At 39.0% G+C, this 24,381-nt stretch overlaps 1 long non-coding RNA gene across 2 annotated transcripts in view; it reads right to left on the bottom strand.

Annotated features, from left to right (window-relative positions):
- LOC139186291 (uncharacterized) overlaps window positions 1-24,381 on the bottom strand; it is a 213,109-nt gene that overhangs the window by 97,541 nt on the left and 91,187 nt on the right. For both annotated transcript variants that reach the window (XR_011569889.1, XR_011569890.1), the window contains exon 2: window positions 5,026-5,103. This is a non-coding gene — a long non-coding RNA (uncharacterized lncRNA). The remainder of the gene's footprint in view (window positions 1-5,025; window positions 5,104-24,381) is intronic.

The raw sequence follows: 24,381 nt of genomic DNA, 5'->3' as shown, positions 1-24,381 counted from the left end.
TTCACTGGACCCTTCACATGTACCACCCTGCATTATTCATTTTATTTTCCTATTCCTATAATTAACTGCATTGCTAGTTCTTTGAGAAGACAATGATTGTATCTTATCACCTCTGGATCCCTATTCTACATTAAAACACTCAATAAAGATTTATTGAGCTGAACTTGGAGTTAGAGGCCTTGTCTTAGAGTGTAGATCTTTCCAGTACCAGCAGCCCCAGCATATACCATGCTATTAAACTAAACAACTCAAAAATGTACCCAGTACTGGCTCTGGTTGGTTAAAATAGAAATACATGCTTAACTTTCTCTCTCTTTCTCTCCCTTTCTCTTTCTCTTTTTTGCCAGTACATTTCATCTTTCCTAACGCAGCATCATATTGCTAGAAACTGAAATCTCTCTACCAAATGGAATTAGACCAAAACTACAAAACTACAGAGGACAAAATACAAATCACATTGCAGTGATATTATTTCCTTATTGCCCAAATCATACATAATTATTAAAGAAAAATTTGAAAATAGAGAAACACAAAAGAAAAATAATTATTTTTCAAAACCTTTATAATCCTCCCACCCAGAGATAGGCACTATTAATTTTCTGGTGCCTAATCTTTCCTTAGCAAAAGCACCTTATGCTGCATATCTGCCTAGGTCATTCTAAATGAAATTACCCTACCCACATCTTCTATCATATGAAACTTACCACAGCAGCCCCTCACCCCAGCTGCTGGTATATATCTCCCCAAAGGAACAGATTGTCCAGCGATAAACATAGACCAACAAAATAAGCCACACAACAGGCTCTATCTTGTGAATTTAAGTTGTGTACATGAGATATTAAATTGTCTTCTACAGTTTTAAAATTGCTATCCTCAGATAACAGTTAATCATTAAAAGTGTACCTACTGAAATGGTGGTTATGAAATGGACACAAAATAAATCCACTGAGGGGAAAAAAAATAAATCCACTGAAATGATGATTTCTATAAACTCACAAATTAAACAAATACTCACTAAGCTATGCCCAGACTCATACAATTATATTATACAATTACAGCATTTTATTACTTGTGGAATGAGTGCAATTTATTTTCTCCTTAATAAGTAAATGACAGTAACACGACAAACCAAGTGATGTGACTAACTTATTTTCTCATTAGGTTTAGATTTATTAAATAAAGTGGTCAGAGTATTATTTCTCTTGAGAAACTCTCTGTAGCTATACTTAACCCAAAGTCTGTAATAGTTTGCTGTGGTCTTTTCCTCTTTCTTGAAAGAGGAGATATTCCACCTAGATAAAATAATCACATATGAAAACTTTGATATTTTTAGTATAGTCTGAGTTTAAATCACCTTTAAAAAATGTTCATTGGTGCATGTATATATTAATAGCTCTGGGTACCATTTTTAACAATATTGACAGTGACTTCTCCTGAAACTGAGTTACACTTCCTGTTTGATAAACAAACTATTTGATTACTTTCATTTGAAATGTTCTTGCATATTTTAGTAAAGTGTGACCCACAATTTCATTCTAGACTACCACAATAGCCAAAATGTATGTATTATCACTATAAGTGAGAATCTAATAGATACATGAATACATTGTAGATACACTAATCTATAATGTATATATTATCACTACAAGCAAAAATGTGTAACCATATTCTGTGGTTATACATTCACACAGAATATGGATATGTTTTCCTCTCTCAGAGCCCTTAGGGTAGTCTTGTTATGGTTTCCAGTTAAAAATACCATAGTGGACTTCCCTGGTGGTACAGTGGGTAAGAATCCACCTGCCAGTGTAGGGAACATTGGTTCAACTCCTGGTCTGGGAACATTTCCCAGTTGTGGTGAACCACAACTACTGAGCCCATGCACCTTAGAGCCTGTGCTCCACAAAAAAGCGTAGCCCCAGCTGGCCACAACTAGAGAAAAGCCCATGGGCAGCAATAAAGACCCAACATAGCAAAAAAAAAAAAAAAAAAGCAGTAGAAATGTTTAATAATGAGTGTATACTGATCATGAGAAAGGAGGGGCACATAACAATCGCATTTTCTTTTCAAAATATAAAGAACCCAAGACTTCTCCCAAGATTTTCTGACAGACTTTGCAGAGGTAGTTCTCTTTATATAATCCTGAGGAAAAAAGGATGGTTTAAAAATATCAAATTCCAAGAAAAAGTCAAACAGGTTTTCTACTCACACTCACCCCATAGTTCTAAAAATGATAGAGAACCCCCAAAGTTATCTAATTTGAGTTACTTCTAACATAATTTAAGTTTGGATACAGTAGATCAGATTTATTTATGTTAACCACATGGGACTGAAAAATAAACAGGTTGCACAAATATCATTTTAGCTTTAAATAAACCAAGAAAAAGGATTTTTAAATAAGCTAGCAGAAAAAACATGGAAGAGACTGGGTTTTGAAGAATCTCCAGTGGAACTCAATTAATTAAGTAGGAGGAGTCCTAACAGTGGGGTACTAGAGCTGGTTAAGGCTGGCTTGCAACAGCCAATTGTTCAATTTTCAGAAATTTTGCAAGACCATTGTTAAAGATAGTTCATATTAAAAATTACATAAACATAATTAAATATATTAAACTGAAAGGTAGTAAATATTCAAAACTCATCACTTCCTAATTATTTTACTAAATTTTAGTGTCATCCAGGCTCTGGAGATTATTTTTGCCTATTATACGTGTGTGGTAGAAGTACTGTACAAGTGTGAGCTACTGTACATCTCTTCCTAACTCCATGTTCAGTGATTATATTGGTAGTTTAAAATGTCATGACAGGAATTTCTGCACTGTGAAAAATCAGCAAGTGGTACAAATTAGGGCTTTTTTTACTTTGAAGACAACCAGTTGTTAGACATTTGTCAGCACCCTAGTGAATACTGGTCTCAGTTTTGGTTTCAGAAAGACAAATTCTGACCAGTTTCTGGCTTTGCAAAAGAGTGAGGTGCTTTTTAACCTTGTTGGAAGACAATTTTCCATGAGTCTCTCATGATTCTACACCTCTTGTGAAGCAAGTCACTGTCATTTATTCTGAACTATCTTTTCAAGGACTTTGGCATGGCAAACAGCCTTGAAGGTTATAGGCATGCTTGTTGCCCATTATTAAAAAAAAAAAAAAAAAAAAAGAAATTCATGTTCCCTAAGCTTAGGGTTCCTCTCCTATAACTCAAGCCACTTCCATGAAGGCATCCATCTGAGCCTTCCTGTACCACCTCTGTGGAGTTTGGAGGCAAAAGAAACCAAGACAAGTATTTGTGCCCATATATTTTTGTTACTCTCAGGCCCAGGAGTGTCATGTCTTCCACCAGCCTCCATCAAAGCATGGCCAGCTTATCTGTTAGCTGGAAGAAAGGTTGAAACCTTGGGCCCTTTGTAGTTCTTGACAATTCTTTCTGAAAGAGTAATTTAATAGTTTAGCATAGCCTATGATTAGGCTACAAAGGTCCAGAAAGGTTTTTTTTTTTCCCCTTCTTAATGTTTCAACACATTAATTTTCTTAGATGCAGTTCTAAAGATTTTAGTTACTAAATACTTTTCTAGACCCTCATGTACTTGCCAGAATCTTCATATTGTCTCAGTTCCAGACTAGGTCCCTTCCATTTCTCTTCCATGACACAGCCAAAAAAAAGTTTATGTTCTAGAGAATGCCAGAAAAAATAAGAGGAAAAATACCATTTACAGACCCGAGAGAGTTTTAGAATTAATTAGCACTTAGAAATCACAGCAAAGTTTTTATCATTTAAAAATAGTCAAAAATAGTGGAAAATAATTATTGTGCCAAAACAGAGGACTTTTTAATAAAGATATGTTGATTAGTAGTTGATTTTATCATCTTTTTTCTTTCACCTCATTAAACTGGACTGAAAATTAAAATAAAAGTATTTTAAATTAACTTAATCAAAATATGTTGCCCATATTTTACCACAGAACGTGAATTAACATACACTAGAGGTGGAGGAGTGCTTGGCAGTATTCTTGCCTAGAGAATCCTATGGACAGAGGAGTCTGGCAGGCTACAGTCCATAGGGTCGCAAAGAGTTGGACACGACTGAAGCAACTTAACATACATACACACACTAGTAACAGCCCATAGTTCTGATTTTATCCCCCAACCACAATTTTTGGACCTCCAAACTCACTCAAAATCCCTCTGGTTTTACCTGGTAATTCCTAGGAGCAGATCCGTTCTGCCTCCACTAGCACAGAGACTTGGCATCTGCCAAATGAAGCAATCATGATGCTAAATTCTCATGTCGCTAAATGTGGCAAGCTCTCTGGAAACTTATATGTGCCAAAGCCATGCTGTATTCCCTTCAGAAAAAGAAGAGTGAATTGCTCCCTTTTTGACTTTGTGCCTCGAGACCAAAGTAGAGTGGTTAGTGTCCTCGTGTCTTAGAGAGAGGTGGTGGACACTTGTATCCTTAATTCCTATTTTCTATAAGACCTGTGTAGTGCTGGATCAGGGACATTGGCTGAGAGTCTGACAAGGTGCTATATGTAAAAGCAAGGCTCCCTTGAATGCCTGGGGCATCTATTAAACCAAACCTTCTCAGCCTGACTTTTCCTTCTTAAGCTTGAGTTCTTTTCTAGGAAGCTTCATTTATTCATGCAAATAGATCTCTTGCAGGCCCACTCACCCAGCCAGCCAGACATGCTTGACTCCTAGCAGGAAAAACAGCTTACACTCCAATGTTGCCCCTAGTGTGCTCAAAAACAACTGTAAAAGCTGGCAGCCATCCTTAATATATCCACTGTGAGATAAAAGGCTAACAATGGTCTGCTGTATCAAGAATGTGGAAGGTAAAATGAATTATTCACAACCATTTAGGAAAATCTCATTGTTTCTATTATTTGGAACATAAGAGCAAGGAATATTTATCTATTTATAGACATGCTCTTAAAAGATAGACTCACAAGATGATTGTTATATAAAATGAAAAACAAACAAACAAAGAAAAAACCCCTATAGCAAATATAATAGTCATGAAAGACAGAATACCTTTTCCCAAAGATCATGATCAAGTCAAGGGTGTCCACTCTTCAGACTTCTATTCAACGTTAAATAGGGGGTTTTAGCCTGTGAAAAAGGGCAAGAAAAAGAAATTAACTCCTTTTTACTGGAAGAGAGAATCTGTCTTCATTCAGAGAAGACATACTTAATTATTTATGTAGAAAATCCTATGGAATCTACAGAAAAATGCTACTAAAACAAACAGGCAAGTTTGACAAAGTTGTAAGATAGCTTGACACAGGAATATCAATTTTATTTCTGTATACCAGCAATAATCAGAAATTAAAATTGGAAAGAGAATACCATTCACAAGAACATAAAATATGAAAATACTTAGGGATAATTCTGACAAAAGATAGGCATGACATGTTGAAAACTACTAAATGTAGCTCAGAGAAATTAAGGAAGATCTAAATAAATTGATAGATACACCAAGTTCATAGGTTGAAAACTAATGTTGTTAACGTGTCTGTTTTCACAGCAGAATAAGAATATTGGAGCCTGAGAGAAAAAGATGGCTGAGGAGTAGGTCGACTTGGAATACATCTCTCTCCACAGATATATCAGGAATACACCTTCAGACACAGAAGTGCATGCAGAACGCCAGCTGAGAGCAGAGGAAGTACCTGACCAGAGGAAAAGAATATACAGAACCACATAAAACTCAGCAGGACAAAAGAACTAGGGAGGAAAACAGAGTGTTAATAGGACTGAACCTGCCCTCAGTGGATGGGGGAACTGAAGCAGGGGTCCGATCTCCACATCCGGGCAACTGTCTGAGTCAGAGGGAAACATTTAAGGTGGAGAGTGAAACAGCTGATCTGTGGCAGCCTAAATGGAATGAGAATCAGACAGCCCTTGCCGCAGCCATGCATACCCCAGACAGGAATATTGGCCCCTTGGAAGGCGCAGCGGCTGGCAGCTGGAGTTTAGGGATTATGGAGCAATTGCAGGGAGAGGGCTGCTGTTGAGTGTGGAGAGACAGATTGAGAGGATATGAGGGAGGAGATCGTGGTGGGAAATGCAGGTGGAGAAAAGGCAGGCAGTCATGCAAGCAAGGCGATACTGTTGAGTCACATATATGGGGTGGAGTCATCGCCACAGCCCTTTTCTCCCCACACGCCAGCATCGGCAGTTGAACAACAGAGAGGCTGGCCAATCAAACACCTGACGCACTGAACTACAGAGTAGGACCCCAACCCAGAATGCTCCTTTCAGTGACTGATGTGCAGATCTACACAGTTGGACCCCAGCCAGGGGGCCCCTCTATATGCCTGACTCCCAAAACAACAGAGAAGGACCCCAGGCATGGGAGCTCTCTAAGTGCCTGAACGGGCAGAGATACAGAGAAAGACTGGCCAAAGAGGGCTTCTGATTCCCAGCTACAAGAAGCTTGAAAAAGGACTCTGACAGGGCCATAACTCCTGTGGCAGAGGTAGTCTGTGTCCCTGAACACTTGGCTCTGCCAGGGCCCCTGCCAGCCAAGCAGCTCGCTGCACCACCTTCACACTCAACTCTCATTGGGGCAGAGCTGCCACAGGCAAAAAACTTCTTGCCTATGTGCGCGGGGTCACTTCGTTCATGTCTGACTCTTAGCGACCCTGTAGACTGTGGCCTGCCAGGCTTCTCTGTCAGGGAGCAGGGTTCTCTGGGCAAGAATACTGGAGTGTATTGTCCAATAAGCTTCTAGAACACTATATTTCCTGCTGCCCTAGCTGCCAACCCCCCTAAGTACCTGGTGCTGCCAGAACCCCTGCAACGCAAGTAGCTGTACCACCTCCACACCTGGCCCTCACAGGGGAAAAACCAAGTCCTCCATGGCAACCTGAGGAGCTAAATCCCAGTGGACAACCCACATGCAGGGTTGGAAATAAAACCACCAGAGGTGGAAATAAAACCACATTTGAAACACAGGAGCGGTGTGGCTAAGGAAGAAGACCCAAAACCTTCCCACCAGCTTTACAAGCTGCAGATTAAATCCACATGATCAACTAGGCAGACTCTGTGTCTATGGAATATATAAAAGGCCATTGAGAGCTCCTATAAAAGAAAATGCGCTAGTTCTGATAGCTGTGGACATTGGAGGCAAGAACATACAGGAGTAAGACCAGATTAGAATTTGAGCTGCCCTCACAGCAGATACAGAGATCAGCACAGTGTTGGAAGGCATCCTAGGGAGGTGAGGTGGACTGTGACTCCCAGAGAGGGAGAGGACTCTGACAGCAGTGACTCAAGAAAAACATTTATTATTCTTATGATTTGACTTCTCCTATGTATTCTTTTGGATTTCTTTTTCTTTTTCTCTTATTTCCTCTTCTACTGTAGTCGTTGATTTTATTGGCACTAAGAAATCCAGTTCCGCTTTTGAGCTTTTTTTTTTTTCTTCTCAGTCACATTTTTTATTGTTATTATAAACCTCTACGCTGGGCTTTTGCAATTCTTTTTTTTTTAATATAAATATATTTATTTTAATTGGAGCTTAATTACTTTACAATATTGTATTGGTTTTGCCATACATCAACAGGAATCCGCCACAGGTATACACGTGTTCCCCATCCCGAAACCCCATCCCTCCTCCCTCCCCATACCATCCCTCTGGCACATCCCAGTGCACCAGCCCCAAGCAACCAGTATCATGCATCGAACTTGGACTGGTGATTCATTTCATATATGATATTATACATGTTTCAATGTCATTCTCCCAAATCATCCCACCCTCTCCCTCTCCCACAGAGTCCAAAAGACTGTTCTATACATCTGTGTCTCTTTTGCTGTCTCACATACAGGGTTATCCTTACCATCTTTCTAAATTCCTTATATATGTGTTAGTATACTGTATTGGTGTTTTTCTTTCTGGCTTACTTCACTCTGTATAATAGGCTCCAGTTTCATCCACCTCATTAGAACTAATTCAAATGTATTCTTTTTAATGGCTGAGTAATACTCCATTGTGTATATGTACCACAGCTTTCTTTCCCATTCATCTGCTGATGGACATCTAGGTTGCTTCCATGTCCTGGCTATTATAAACAGTGCTGCAATGAACATTGGGGTACACATGTCTCTTTCAATTCTGGTTTCCTCAGTGTGTATGCCCAGCAGTGGGATTGCTGGGTTGTATGGCAGTCCTATTTCCAGTTTTTTAAGGACTCTCCACACTCTTCCCCATAGTGGCTGTACTAGTTTGCATTCCCACCAACAGTGTAAGAGTTTTCTCCACATCTTCCCCAGCATTTATTGCTTGTAGACTTTTGGATCGCAGCCTTTCTGACTGGTGTGAAATGGTACCTCATAATGGTTTTGATTTGCATTTCTCTGATAATGAGTGATGTTGAGCATCTTTTCATGTGTTTGTTAGCCATCTGTATGTCTTCTTTGGAGAAATGTCTGTTTAGTTCTTTGGCCCATTTTTTGATTGGGTCGTTTATTTTTCTCGAATTGAGCTGCAGGACTTGCTTGTATATCTTTGAAATTAGTTGTTTGTCAGTTGCTTCATTTGCTATTATTTTCTCCCATTCTTAAGATTGTCTTTTCACCTTGCTTATAGTTTCCTTTGTTGTGCAGAAGCTTTTAATTTTAATTAAGTCCCATTTGTTTATTTTTGCTTTTATTTCCAATATTCTGAGAGGTGGGTCATAGAGGATACTGTTGTGATTTATGTCAGAGAGTGTTTTGCCTATGTTCTCCTCTAGCAGTTTTATAGTTTCTGGTCTTACGTTTAGATCTTTAATCCACTTTGAGCTTATTTTGGTGTATGGCGTTAGAAAGTGTTCTAGTTTCATTTTTTTGCAAGTGGTTGACCAGTTTTCCCAGCACCACTTGTTAAAGAGATTGTCTTTTCTCCATTGTATATTTTTGCTTCCTTTGTCAAAGATAAGGTGTCCATAGGTGCATGGATTTTTCTCTGGGCTTTCTATTCTGTTCCATTGATCTATATTTCTGTCTTTGTGCCAGTACCATACTGCCTTGATGACTGTGGCTTTGTAGGAGAGCCTGAGGTCAAGCAGGTTGATTCCTTCAGTTCCATTCTTCTTTCTCAAGATTGCTTTGGCTATTCGAGGTTTTTTGTATTTCCATACAAATTGTGAAATTATTTGTTCTAGCTCTGTGAAGAATACCATTGGTAGCTTGATAGGGATTGCATTGAATCTATAGATTGCTTTGGGTAGTATACTCATTTTCACTATATTGATTCTTCCAATCCATGAACATGGTATATTTCTCCATCTATTAGTGTCCTCTTTGATTTCTTTCACTAGTGTTTTATAGTTTTCTATACATAGGTCTTTAGTTTCTTTAGGTAGATACATTCCTAAGTATTTTTTTCTTTTCGTTGCAATGGTTAATGGAATTGTTTCCTTAATTTCTCTTTCTATTTTCTCATTATTAGTGTATAGGAATGCAAGGGATTTCTGTGTGTTGATTTTATATCCTGCACCTTTACTATATTCATTGATTAGCTCTAGTAATTTTCTGGTGGAGTCTTTTGGGTTTTCTATGTAGAGGATCATGTCATCTGCAAACAGTGAGAGTTTTATTTCTTCTTTTCCAGTTTGGATTCCTTTTATTTCTTTTTCTGCTCTGATTGCTGTGGCCAAAACTTCCAAAACTATGTTGAATAGTAGTGGTGAAAGTGGGCACCCTTGTCTTGTTCCTGACTTTAGGGGAAATACTTTCAATTTTTCACCATTGAGGATAATGTTTGCTGTGGGTTTGTCATATATAGCTTTTATTATGTTGAGGTATGTTCCTTCTATTCCTGCTTTCTGGAGAGTTTTTATCATAAATGGATGTTGAATTTTGTCAAAGGTTATCTCTGTATCTATTGAGATAATCATATGGTTTTTATTTTTCAATTTGTTAATGTGGTGTATTACATTGATTGATTTGCAGATATTGAAGAATCCTTGCATCCCTGGGATAAAGCCCACTTGGTCATGGTGTATGATATTTTTAATGTGTTGGATTCTGATTGCTAGAATTTTGTTAAGGATTTTTGCATCTATTTTCATCAGTGTTATTGGCCTGTAGTTTTCTTTTTTTGTGGCATCTTTGTCAGGTTTTGGTATTAGGGTGATGGTGGCCTCATAGAATGAGTTTGGAAGTTTACCTTCCTCTGCAATTTTCTGGAAGAGTTTGAGTAGGATAGGTGTTAGCTCTTCTCTAACTTTTTGGTAGAATTCAGTTGTGAAGCCATCTGGACCTGGGCTTTTGTTTGCTGGAAGATTTCTGATTACAGTTTCAATTCCTGTGCTTGTGATGGGTCTGTTAAGATTTTCTATTTCTTCCTGGTTCAGTTTTGGAAAGTTGTGCTTTTCTAAGAATTTGTCCATTTCTTTCACGTTGTCCATTTTATTGGCATATAATTGCTGATAGTAGTCTCTTATGATCCTTTGTATTTCTGTGTTGTCTGTTGTGATCTCTCCATTTTCATTTCTTATTTTATTGATTTGATTTTTCTCCCTTTGTTTCTTGATGAGTCTGGCTAATGGTTTGTCAATTTTATTTATCCTTTCAAAGAACCAGCTTTTAGCTTTGTTGATTTTCGCTATGGTCTCTTTTGTTTCTTTTGCATTTATTTCTGCCCTAATTTTTAAGATTTCTTTCCTTCTACTAACCCTGGGGTTCTTCATTTCTTCCTTTTTTAGTTGCTTTAGGTGTAGAGTTAGGTTATTTATTTGACTTTTTTTCTTGTTTCTTGAGGTATGCCTGTATTGCTATGAACTTTCCCCTTAGGACTGCTTTTACAGTGTCCCACAGGTTTGGGGTTGTTGTGTTTTCATTTTCATTCATTTCTATGCAAATTTTGATTTCTTTTTTGATTTCTTCTGTGATTTGTTGGTTATTCAGCAGCGTGTTGTTCAGCCTCCATATGTTGGAATTTTTAATAGTTTTTCTCCTGTAATTGAGATCTAATCTTACTGCATTGTGGTCAGAAAAGATGCTTGGAATCATTTCAATTTTTTTGAATTTACCAAGGCTGGATTTATAGCCCAGGATGTGATCTATCCTGGAGAAGTTTCTGTGTGCGCTTGAGAAAAAGGTGAAATTCATTGTTTTGGGGTGAAATGCCCTATAGATATCAATTAGGTCTAAGTGATCTATTGTATCATTTTAAGTTTGTGTTTCCTTGTTAATTTTCTGTTTAGTTGATCTATCCATAGGTGTGAGTGAGGTATTAAAGTCTCCCACTAGTATTGTGTTATTGTTAATTTCCCCTTTCATACTTGTTAGCATTTGTCTTACGTATTGAGGTGCTCCTATGTTGGGTGCATATATATTTATAATTGTTATATCTTCTTCTTGGATTGATCCTTTGATCATTATGTAGTGTCCTTCTTTGTCTCTTTTCACAGCCTTTGTTTTAAAGTCTATTTTATCTAATATGAGTATTGTTACTCCTGCTTTCTTTTGGTCTCTATTTGCATGGAATATCTTTTTCCAGCCCTTCACTTTCAGTCTGTATATGTCCCCTGTTTTGAGGTGGGTCTCTTATAGACAACATATATAGAGGTCTTGTTTTTGTATCCATTCAGCCAGTCTTTGTCTTTTGGTTGGGGCTTTCAACCCATTTATGTTTAAGGTAATTATTGATAAGTATGATCCCATTGCCATTTACTTTATTGTTTTGGGTTCAAATTTATACACCCTTTTTGTGTTTCCTGTCTAGAGAATCTCCTTTAGCATTTGTTGGAGAGCTGGTTTGGTGGTGAAGAATTCTCTCAGCTTTTGCTTGTCTGTAAAGCTTTTGATTTCTCCTTCATATTTGAATGAGATCCTTGCTGAGTACAGTAATCTGGGCTGTAGGTTATTTTCATTCATCACTTTAAGCATGTCCTGCCATTCCCTCCTGGCCTGAAGAGTTTCTATTGAAAGATCAGCTGTTATCCTTTTGGGAATCCCCTTGTGTGTTATTTGTTGTTTTTCCCTTGCTGCTTTTAATATTTGTTGTGTTTGATCTTTGTTAATTTGATTAATATGTGTCTTGGGTGTTTTGCCTTGGGTTTATCCTGTTTGGGACTCTCTGGGTTTCTTGGACGTGGGTGATTATTTCTTTCCCCATTTTAGGGAAGTTTTCAATGATTATCTCCTCAAGTATTTTCTCATGGTTTTTCTTTTTGTCTTCTTGTGGGACTCCTATGATTTGAATGTTGGGGCGTTTAACACTGTCCTGGAGGTCTCTGAGATTGTCCTCATTTCTTTTAATTCGTTTTTCTTTTTTCCTCTCTGATTCATTTATTTCTACCATTCAATCTTCTAATTCACTAATCCTATCTTCCACCTCTGTTATTCTACTATTTGTTGCCTCCAGAGTGTTTTTGATCTCATTTATTGCATTATTCATTATATATTGATTCTTTTTTATTTCTTCTAGGTCCTTGTTAAACCTTTCTTGCATCTTCTCAATCCTTGTCTCTAGGCTATTTATCTGTGATTCTATTTTGATTTCAAGATTTTGGATCATTTTCACTATCATTATTCGGAATTCTTTATCAGGTAGATTCCCTATCTCTTCCTCTTTTGTTTGGTTTGGTGGGCATTTATCCTGTTCCTTTACCTGCTGGGTATTCCTCTGTCTCTTCATCTTGTTTATATTGCTGAGTTTGGGGTGGTCTTTCTGTATTCTGGCAGTTTGTGGAGTTCTCTTTATTGTGGAGTTTCTTCGCTGTGGGTGGGGTTGTACAGGTAGCTTGTCAAGGTTTCTTGGTTAGGGAAGCTTGTGTCGGTGTTCTGGTGGGTGGAACTGGATTTTTTCTCTCTGGAGTGCAATGAAGTGTTCAGTAATGAGTTATGAGATGTCAATGGTTTTGGAATAACTTTGGGCAGCCTGTGTATTGGAGCTCAGGGCTGTGTTCCTGTGTTGCTGGAGAATTTGCGTAGTATGTCTTGCTCTGGAACTTGTTGGCCCTTGGGTGGTGCTTGGTTTCAGTGTAGGTATGGAGGCATTGATGAGCTCCTGTCGATTAATGCTCCCTGGAGTCAGGAGTTCTCTGGTGTTCTCAGGGTTTGGACTTAAGCCTCCTGCTTCTGGTTTTCAGTCTTATTTTTACAGTAGTCTCAAGACTCTTCCTTCTATACAGCACCATTGATAAAACATCTAGGTTAAAGATGAAAAGTTTCTCCACAGTGAGGGACACCCGGAGAGGTTCACAGAGTTACATGGAGAAGAGAAGAGGGAGGAGGGAGTTAGAGGTGACCTGAATGAGATGAGGTGGAATCAAAAGAGGAGAGAGCAAGCTAGCCAGTAATCACTTCCTTATGTGCCCTCCACAACTGGACCGCTCAGAGATGTTCATGGAGTTACACAGAGAAGAGAAGAGGGAGGAAGGAGACAGAGGTGGCCAGGAGGATAAAAGGGGGGAATGAAAAGGAGAGAGAAAGATCAAGCCAGTAATCAGTTCCATGAGTGTTCTCCACCATCTGAAACATACAGAGATTCAGAGAGTTGGGTAGAGAAGGGGGAGGGAGGAGACAGAGGCGACCTGGTGGAGAAAAAGGGGAAGAGAGCAGTCAAGCCAGTAATCTCACTCCCAAGTAAAAATGGGTACTGAAGATTGGGTTCTTAAAGGTACAAAAGATAACAAATACCAAAAAGCACAGATTAAAAATCTAGAGTAGAGTTTGGAATTTCAAAACAAAACAATATTAAAGAAAAGAAGAAAAAAAAAGAGGAAAAAAAAGTCACAAAAATTATAAAATATATATATGTAAGTGAAGTTTGCTTTTAAAAAATAGGATCTTTTTTTTTTTCGCAAAGTAATAGTAGGTTATAAAAGTGAAAATTAAAGGAGTAATAGAGGACTTAAAATTAAAAAAAAAAAGAATGATCATAAAAATAGTAAAAATATATCTAGGACTTTCTTTGGTGTTGTGGGAACTGTGGGGTCAGTTCATTTTCAGATAGTTCCTTGGTCCAGCTTGTATTTCTCAAGATCTATAGGCCCCTTCCCATGTAGTCAGTACTAACAACAGGGTTTTAATCTATTGCACCTGTCACTTCCAAGGTGGTTCCCTCTGTTTTAGCTTCTTCTGTTTGCTGGTCTCTTCAGAGTCTGATTTCTGCCCTGACACAAAGAGGGCGGTGGTGGACACTTTATTTTAGGCTCACTTGTTCAGTCGCGCTATGGGGAGGGAGGGATGGACACTGCAAGCAAATAACACTGGCGTGTGCTCGCAGTGCCTCAGCCACACTGGGCCTGCCCCCGCTCACGGCGCATGTGCCCTCCGTGTCCACACTGCTCAGGCTCTAGGATGCTCCACCGGGAACCATCCGAGGCTGGCCCTGGGCTGCAGGCACCTCCCAGGTCTAAGCCGCTCAGGTTCAGGCACTCAGGTAGTCCTCAGAGGCACAGACTCAGTTGGGCCTGCATTTTGTGCCCTTCCCAGGTCTGAGCAGCTCAGGTGATGAGGTGTTTGGCAAGCGCAGTCGCTATGACTTATCACCTACCCCGTTCCTGCTGCTCGGTTTTCTGGGTGTACGACTGGCGCACCTTCTCAGGCGGATGTTGACTGTCCAGAACCCCAAGAAGTCTTAGTTAGCTAAGAAGCCTGCTTGCTGTTTGGTAGATAATGTCTCTCTGGGGCTGCAATTGCCCCCTTCCGGCTCTGGCTGCCTGTCACCGGAGGGAGATGGTCTGCAGCCGGCTATCTCAGTTCTTTGTTCTGTGCGCGGGCCTGGCGGTGTCTTATGTTAGGGCTGGCTTTGCGCGTGGTAGCTATCCTGCAGTCTGGTTTGCTAGTCCAAGTTAGTTGGCTCAGCTTGCCCTCAGGGCATTCAGGCCGGGTCCTTACGCTAAGCCATGCAGCCCGCACCTCCCTGCCCAGGCCCCGCTAGCTAGTGGCGGGTGCAGGCGTCTGCGCTGCTTCTCCGCTGGGGGAGTTACTGTTGGGCTCATAATCTGTGGGTTTTAATTATTTCTTTTCCCTCCCTGTTATGTTGCCCTCTGTGCTTCCAAGGCTCACCACAGACTCGGCAGTGAGAGTGCTTCCTGGTGTTTGGAAACTTCTCTCTTTTTAAGACTCCCTTCCCGGGACGGAGCTCCGTCCCTACCTCATTTGTCTCTATTTTTTTGTCTTTTATATTTTTTCCTACCTCCTTTCGAAGACAATGGGCTGCTTTTCTGGGTGCCTGATGTCCTCTTCCGGCATTCAGAAGTTGTTTTGTGGAATTTACTCAGGGTTTAAATATACTTTTGATGAATTTGTGGGGGAAAAGTGGTCTCCCCATCCTATTCCTCTGCAATCTTAGGACCGCCCCTCTGGGCTTTTGCAATTCTGTGGAGTTTTTTCTTTTCTGCTTTTTTTAATTTAATTTTTTATTTTTTTAAACCTATTATTATATTTATACATGTATTCCTTTGTTTGCTTTTCCAACTCTTCTTTCCCCTTTGCAGTTAATCTTTAACATATATAAATTTTATTTATCTACTTCTATTTAACTTTGCAAATCTATTCTTTCTTTCTTTTCTTTCTCTCCTTTCCTCAGTATATTTGTTAGTTTTACTTTCATTGCTTTATTCTCCAATTGGCACCTTGCTTTAGTTTTCTTTTACAGTTTGTGCTTTAGTTAGTTCTGTTCTGGTAGATATAATTTTTGGTTCCCTTTGTTTTCCAGGTCAATCTATTGTACTTTATTTTTATTGGACTGTTTTGATTTTGCTTACAGTGGAAACAGTGTAAGACTTTATTTTGGGGGGCTCCAAAATCACTGCAGATGGTGACTGCAGCCATGAAATTAAAAGATGCTTACTCCTTGGAAGGAAAGTTATGACCAACCTAGATAGCATATTCAAAAGTAGAGACATTACTTTGCCAACAAAGGTCCATCTAGTCAAGGCTATGGTTTTTCCAGTGGTCATGTATGGATGTGAGAGTTGGAAGAAAGCTGAGTGCCGAAGAATTGATGCTTTTGAACTGTGGTGTTGGAGAAGACTCTTGAGAGTCCCTTGGACTGCAAGGAGATCCAACCAGTCCATTCTGAAGGAGATCAGTCCTGGGTGTTCTTTGGAGGGAATGATGCTAAAGTTGAAACTCCAGTACTTTGGCCACCTCATGTGAAGAGTTGACTCATTGGAAAAGACTCTGATGCTGGGAGGGATTGTGGGCAGGAGGAGAAGGGGACGACAGAGGATGAGATGGCTGGATGGCATCACTGACTCGATGGACGTGAGTCTGAGTGAACTCCTGGAGTTGGTGATGGACAGGGAGGCCTGGCATGCTGCGATTCATGGGGTCGCAAAGAGTCGGACACGACTGAGTGACTGATCTGATCTGATCTGATATTGTATATGTGTATATTCAGCCACACTTTTTATTGTTGGTATAAACCTCTGCCTCTACGTTGGGCTTTTGCAATTCTGTGGAGTTTTCCTTTTCTTTCTTTCTTTTTTTTTCTTTCTTCTGTTTTTTCTCTTTTCTTTTTTTTATAATTTTAATTTTTTAAATCTATTATATTTTTTCTACATTTATTCCTTTGTTTGCCTTTCCTGATGTTCTTTTCCCCTTGTAGTTAATCTTTAATGTATATAAATCTTCTTCATCTACCTCTATTTAACTTTGTATATCTATTTTTTTCTTCTTTTCTTTCTTTCCTTTCCTCTCAACATATTTGTTAGTTTTGTTTTCATTGCTTTATTCCCCACTTGGAACCTTGCTTTAGTTTTGTTTTCCAGTTTTTGCTTTAGTTAGTTTTGTTCTTAACTAGTAAATATAATTTTTTATTTCTTTTGTTCACTGGGTTAATCTACTGTACTTTATTTTTGCTGGACTACTTTGACTTTGCTCATGGGTGTAAATGTATATGTGTATATTCCATTATTTTAATTATTATTTGCTTGATTTTATAACTACCATTTGTCTCAGGTTCATCTTTGGTTTCTCGTTTTTGGATATTTGTTTTAATCTCACTTAATGCCATAACAAGCCACTTGTGGAATCTTTGTTCCTGATCAGAGATCAAGCTCTGAACCTTTGGGGTGCGAGCACTGACTTCAAGACCCTAGACTACCAGAGAACTAACCCTAGGGAGTATCAAATAGTGAGAACTCACACAAAGGAAACCACTTGAATACAAGACCCAGCATCACCCAACAACCAGTAGCACCCTCTGCAGGATGCCTCATCTAAACAACAAACAAAACAAAAATACAAACCCAATCATCAGCAGACAGGATTACCACTTCACTCAGCCTTGCCCATCAGAGGACAAACAAACAAACACTCAGCACAAATCTCACTCTATATGAAGCTTACACAAACCACTGGACCAACATTAGGAGCGCAGAAACCAAAAGGAAGAAAGACTTCAACCTTCATCAAGGGAAAAATTCAACTTTCCTTGAAGCCTGGGAAAAGGAAACCTCAAACACAATAAGTTAAAAAAAATGATGAAAAGCCAGAGAAATACTACACAAATGAAAGAACAAACTAGAAACACAGAAGTCCAAATAAATGAAGAGGAAATAGGCAAACTACCTGAAAAAAAATCAGAATAATGATAGTAAAAATGATCAAAAACCTTGAAAACAAAATGGAGAAAATGCAAGAATCAATGAACAAAGACGTAGAAGAATTAAAGAATAAAAATATGGAGACAAACAACACAATTACTGAAACTAAAAATACTCTAGAAGGAATCAATAGCAGAACATCTGAAGCAGAAGAATGAATCAGTGAGCTGGAAGATAAAATGGTGGAAATAACTTCTGAAGAGCAGAATAAAGTAAAAAGAATGAAAGTAACTGAGGACAGTCTCAGAGACCTCTGGGACAGTATCAAACATACCAACATTCGAATGATAGGAGTCCCAGAGAAGAAGAGAAGAAGAAAGGGTATGAGAAAATTTTTGAAGAGATTATAGTTGAAAATTTCCCCAACATGGAAAAGGAAATAGTCAACCAAGTCCAAAAGGCACAAAGAGTCCCATACAGGATAAACCCAAGGGGAAACATGCCAAGACACATACTAATCAAACTGACAAAGACTGAATGCAAATAAAGAATATTAAAAGCAGCAAGGGAGAAGCAACAAGTAACATACAAGGTAAACCCCATATGCATAACAGCTGATCTTTCAGCAGAAACTCTGCAGGCCAGAAGGCAATGACAGGGTATATTTAAAGTACTGAAAGAGAAAAATCTACAACCAAGATTACTGTACCTGGCAAGGATTTTATTCAAAATTGATGCAGAAATTAAAAGCTTTTCAGACAAGCAAAAGTTAAGAGAATTCAGTACCACCAAACCAGCTTTACAACAAATGCTAAAGGAACTTATATAGTCAAGAAATACAAAAGAACTAAAAAGATCTACAAAATCAACCCCAAACAATTAACAAAATGGCAATAGGAACATATATATCAATAATTACTTTAAATGTAAATGGATTAAATGCTCCAACCAAAAGACATAGACTGGCTGAATAGATACAAAAACAAGACCTATATATATGCTGTCTACAAGAAACCCACTTCAGACCTAAAAATACATATAGACTGAAAGTGAGAGGATGGAAAAATATATTCCATGTTAATGGGGAGCAAAAGAAAGTTGAAGTAGCAATCCTTATATCACACAAAATAGACCTTAAAATAAAGAAGATTACAAGAGATAAGGAAGGATACTACATAATGATCAAGGGTCAATAATCATTGATTGGAAGGATCAATGGTCATCGATATGAAGAGGAAGACATAACAATTGTAAATATCTATTCACCCAACATAGGAGCACCTCAATATGTAAAACAAACACTAACAGACATAAAAGGAGAAATTGACAGTAACACAATAATAGTAGAGATTTAACATCCCACTCACACCAATGGACAGATCATCAAAACAGAAAATTAATAAGGAAACACAAGTCTTAAATCATGCATTAGAGATGGATCTCATTGATATCTTCTGGACATTCCATCCAAAAGCAGAAGAATACACCATCTTCTCAAGTGCATATGGAGCATTCTCCAGGATAGACCAAATCTTGGGCCACAGATCAAACTTCATAAATTTAAGAAAATTGAAATTATATCAAGCATCTTCTCTGACCACAATGCTATGAGACTAGATATCAATTACAAGGAAAAAAAAAAAACTGTAAGAAACACAAACATATGGAGATTAAACAAGACGTTTCTGAACAACCAATATATTACTGAAGAAATCAAAAGGGAAATCAAAAATTTTCTAGAAACAAAAGACAATGAAAACACAACTCAAAACCTATGGGATGCAGCAAAAGCAGTCCTAAGAGGGAAGTTTATAGCAATACAATCCTACCTCAAGAAACAAGAAAAACATTGAATAGACAACATAACTTTACACCTAAAACAACTGGGAAAAGGAAAAAAAAAAAAAAAACCCAAAATTAGTAGAGGGAAAGAAATCATAAAGATCTGAGCAGATAAATGTAAAAGAAATGAAAGAAACAATAGTAAAGATTAATAAAACTAAAAGCTGATTCTTTGAGAAGATAAAATTGACAAACATTTAGCCAGACTCACCAAGAGAAAAAGAGAGAAGAATCAAATCAACAAAATTAGAAATGAAAAAAGTTATAACAGACAATGCAGAAATACAAAGGATTATGAGACTATTATGAACAACTATATGGTTCCAAATAGGAAAAGGAGTACATCAAGGCTGTATATTGTCACCCTGCTTATTTAACTTATATGCAGAGTACATCATGAGAAACGCTGGGCTGGAAGAAGCACAAGCTAGAATCAAGATTGCCAGGAGAAATATCCATCACCTCAGATATGCAGATGACACCACCCTTATGGCAGAAAGTGAAGAGGAACTAAAAAGCCTCTTGATGAAAGTGAAAGTGGAGGGTGAAAAAGTTGGCTTAAAATTCAACATGCAGAAAACAAAGATCATGGCATCTGGTCCCATCACTTCATGGGAAGTAGATGGGGAAACAGTGGAAACAGTGTCAGACTTTATTTTTTGGGGCTCCAAAATCACTGCAGATGGTGACTGCAGCCATGAAATTAAAAGACGCTTACTCCTTGGAAGGAAAGTTATGACCAACCTAGATAGCATATTCAAAAGCAGAGACATTACTTTGCCAACAAAGGTCCGTCTAGTCAAGGCTATGGTTTTTCCTGTGGTCATGTATGGATGTGAGAGTTGGACTGTGAAGAAAGCTGAGCGCTGAAGAATTGATGCTTTTGAACTGTGGTATTGGAGAAGCTTCTTGAGAGTCCCTTGGACTGCAAGGAGATCCAACCAGTCCATTCTGAAGGAGATCAGCCCTGGGATTTCTTTGGAAGGAATGATGCTAAGGCTGAAACTCCAGTACTTTGGCCACTTCGTGCGAAGAGTTGACTCATTGGAAAAGACTCTGATGCTGGGAAGGATTGGGGGCAGGAGGAGAAGGGGACGACAAAGGATGAGATGGCTGGATGGCATCACTGACTTGATGGACATGAGTCTGAGTGAACTCCGGGAGTTGGTGATGGACAGGCAGGCCTGGTGTGCTGGAATTCATGCGGTCACAAAGAGTCGGACACAACTGAGTGACTGAACTGAACTGACCTGATATGGCAATAAAATAGATAACCTGGAAGAAATGCACAGATTCTTAGAAAAGTTCAATCTTTCAAGACTGAACCAGGAAGAAATAGAAATTATGAACAACCCAATTACAAGCCCTGAAACTACAGCTGTGATCAAAACTCTACGCAAAAAGCAAAAGCTGAGGTCCAGATGACTTCATGGGAGAATTCTATCAAATATTTAGAGAAGAGCTAATGCCTATCCTTCTAAAACTCTTTCAAAAAATTGCAGAAGAAGGAACATTTCCAACCTCATTCTATGAGGCCACCATCACCATGGTAACAAAACCAGAGAAAGACAACACAAAAAAAGAAAATGATAGGCCAATATCACTGATGAATATAGATGCAAAAATCCTCAAAAAATTTTAGCAAACATAATTCAGCAACACATCAAAAACTCATACAGCATCGTCAAGCTGGGTATATTCCAGGGATACATGGATTCTTCAATATACACAAATCAGTCAATGTGATACACCATATTAACAAATTGAAAGATAAAAATCATATGATAATCTCAATAGATGCAGAAAAAACCTTTGACAAAATTCAGCACCCATTTATGATTAAAATGCTTCAAAAAAAGGGCATAGAAGGAACCTACCTCAACATAGTAAAGGCCATATATGATAGTTCAGTTCAGTCATTCAGTAGTGTCCGACTCTTTGCGACCCCATGAATCACAGCATGCCAGGCCCCCCTGTCCATCACCAACTCCCGGAGTTAACCCAGACTCATGTCCATCAAGTTAATGATGCCATCCAGCCATCTCATCCTTTGTCGTCCCCTTCTCCTCCTGTCCCCAATCCCTCCCAGCATCAGAGTCTTTTCCAATGAGTCAACTCTTCACATGAGGTGGCCAAAGTACTGGAGTTTCAGCCTTAGCATCATTTCTTCCAAAGAAATCCCAGGGCTGACCTCCTTCAGAATGGACTGGTTGTATCTCCTTGCAGTCCAAGGGACTCTCAAAAGGCTTCTCCAACACCACAGTTCAAAAGCATCAATTCTTCGGCACTCAGCTTTCTTCACAGTCCAACTCTCACATTCATACATGACCACAGGAAAAACCATAGCCTTGACTAGATGGACCTTTGTTGGCAAAGTAATGTCTCTGCTTTTGAATATGCTATCTAGGTTGGTCATAACTTTCCTTCCAAGGAGTAAGCATCTTTTAATTTCATGGCTGCAGTCACCATCTGCAGTGATTTTGGAGCCCCAAAAAATAAAGTCTGACACTGTTTCCACTGTTTCCCCATCTACTTCCCATGAAGTGATGGGACCAGATGCCATGATCTTCGTTTTCTGCATGTTGAATTTTAAGCCAACTTTTTCACTCTCCACTTTCACTTTCATCAAGAGGCTTTTTAGTTCCTCTTCACTTTCTGCCATAAGGGTGGTGTCATCTGCATATCTGAGGTGATGGATATTTCTCCTGGCAATCTTGATTCTAGCTTGTGCTTCTTCCAGCCCAGCGTTTCTCATGATGTACTCTGCATAAAAATTAAATAAGCAGGGTGACAATATACAGCCTTGACGTACTCCTTTTCCTATTTGGAACCAGTCTATTGTTCCATGTCCAGTTCTAACTGTTGCACACTGACCTGCATACACGTTTCTCAAGAGACAGGTCAGGTGGTCTGGTATTCCCATCTCTTTCAGAATTTTCCACAGTTTATTGTGATCCACACAGTCAAAGGCATTTGCATAGTCAATAAAGCAGAAATAAATGTTTTTCTGGAACTCTCTTGCTTTTTCCATGATCCAGCAGATGTTGGCAATTTGATCTCTGGTTCCTCTGCCTTTTCTAAAACCAGCTTGAACATCAGGAAGTTCACGGTTCACATATTGCTGAAGCCTGACTTGGAGATTTTTGAGCATTACTTTACTAGTGTGTGAGATGAGTGCAATTGTGCGGTAGTTTGAGCATTCTTTGGCATTGCCTTTCTTTGGGATTGGAATGAAAACTGACCTTTTCCAGTCCTGTGGCCACTGCTGAGTTTTCCAAATTTGCTGGCATATTGAGTGCAGCATTTTCACAGCATCATCTTTCAGGATTTGAAATGGCTCAACTGGAATTCCATCACCTCCACTAGCTTTGCTCATAGTGATGCTTTCTAAGGCCCACTTGACTTCACATTCCAGGATGTCTGGTTCTAAGTCAGTGATCACACCATCGTGATTATCTGGGTCGTGAAGATCTTTTTTGTACAGTTCTTCTGTGTATTCTTGTCATCTCTTCTTAATATCTTCTGCTTCTGTTAGGTCCATACAATTTTTGTCCTTTATCGAGCCCATCTTTGCATGAAATGTTCCCTTGGTATCTCTAATTTTCTTGAAGAGATCTCTAGTCTTTCCCATTCTATTGTTTTCCTCTATTTCTTTGCACGGATCCCTGAGGAAGGCTTTCTGATCTCTCCTTGCTATTATTTGGAACTCTGCATTCATATGCTTATATCTTCCCTTTTCTCCTTTGCTTTTCGCTTCTCTTCTTTTCACAGCTATTTGTAAGGCCTCCCCAGATAGCCATTTTGCTTTTTTGCATTTCTTTTCCATGGGGATGGTGTTGATCCCTGTCTCCTGTACAATGTCACGAATCTCATTCCATAGTTCATCAGGCACTCTATCTATCAGATCTAGGTTCTTAAATCTATTTCTCACTTCCACTGTATAATCATAAGGGATTTGATTTAGGTCATACCTGAATGGTCTAGTGGTTTTCCCTACTTTCTTCAATTTCAGTCTGAATTTGGCAATAAGGAGTTCATGATCTGAGCCACAGTCAGCTCCTGGTCTTGTTTTTGCTGACTGTATAGAGCTTCTCCATCTTTGGCTGCAAAGAATATAATCAGTCTGATTTCAGTGTTGACCATCTGGTGATGTCCATGTGTAGAGTCTTCTCTTGTGTTGTTGCAAGAGGGTGTTTGTTATGACCAGTGCATTTTCTTGGCAAAACTCTATTAGTCTTTGCCCTGCTTCATTCCATATTCCAAGGCCAAATTTGCCTGTTACTCCAGGTGTTTCCTGACTTCCTACTTTTGCATTCCAGTCCCCTATAATGAAAAGGACATCTTTTTTGGGTGTTAGTTCTAAAAGGTCTTGTAGGTCTTCATAGAACCGTTCAACTTCAGCTTCTTCAGCGTTACTGGTTGGGGCATAGACTTGGATTACTGTGATATTGAATGCTTTGCCTTGGAAACGAACAGAGATCATTCTGTTGTTTTTGAGATTGCATCCAAGTACTGCATTTCGGACTCTTTTGTTGACCATGATGGCTATGCCATTTCTTCTGAAGGATTCCTGCCCACAGTAGTAGATATAATGGCCATCTGAGTTAAATTCACCCATTCCAGTCCATTTTAGTTCGCTGATTCCTAGAATGTCGACATTCACTCTCGCCATCTCTTGTTTGACCACTTCCAATTTGCCTTGATTCATGGACCTGACATTCCAGGTTCCTATGCAATATTGCTCTTTACAGCACCGGACCTTGCTTCTATCACCAGTTAGGTATATCCACAGCTGGGTATTCTTTTTGCTTTGGTTCCATCCCTTCATTCTTTCTGGAGTTACTTCCCCACTGATCTCCAGTAGCAAATTGGGCACCTACTGACCTGGGGAGTTCCTCTTTCAGTATCCTATCATTTTGCCTTTTCATACTGTTCATGGGGTTCTCAAGGCAAGAATACTGAAGTGGTTTGCCATTCCCTTCTCCAGTGGACCACATTCTGTCAGATCTCTCCACCACCGCCTGTCTTGGGTTGCCCCACTGGCATGGCTTAG

The sequence above is a fragment of the Bos indicus genome, chromosome 12, assembly GCF_029378745.1.
Source record: "Bos indicus isolate NIAB-ARS_2022 breed Sahiwal x Tharparkar chromosome 12, NIAB-ARS_B.indTharparkar_mat_pri_1.0, whole genome shotgun sequence".
Taxonomy (NCBI): Eukaryota; Metazoa; Chordata; class Mammalia; order Artiodactyla; family Bovidae; genus Bos; species Bos indicus.
This window is presented reverse-complemented; position numbering and strand designations above follow the sequence as displayed.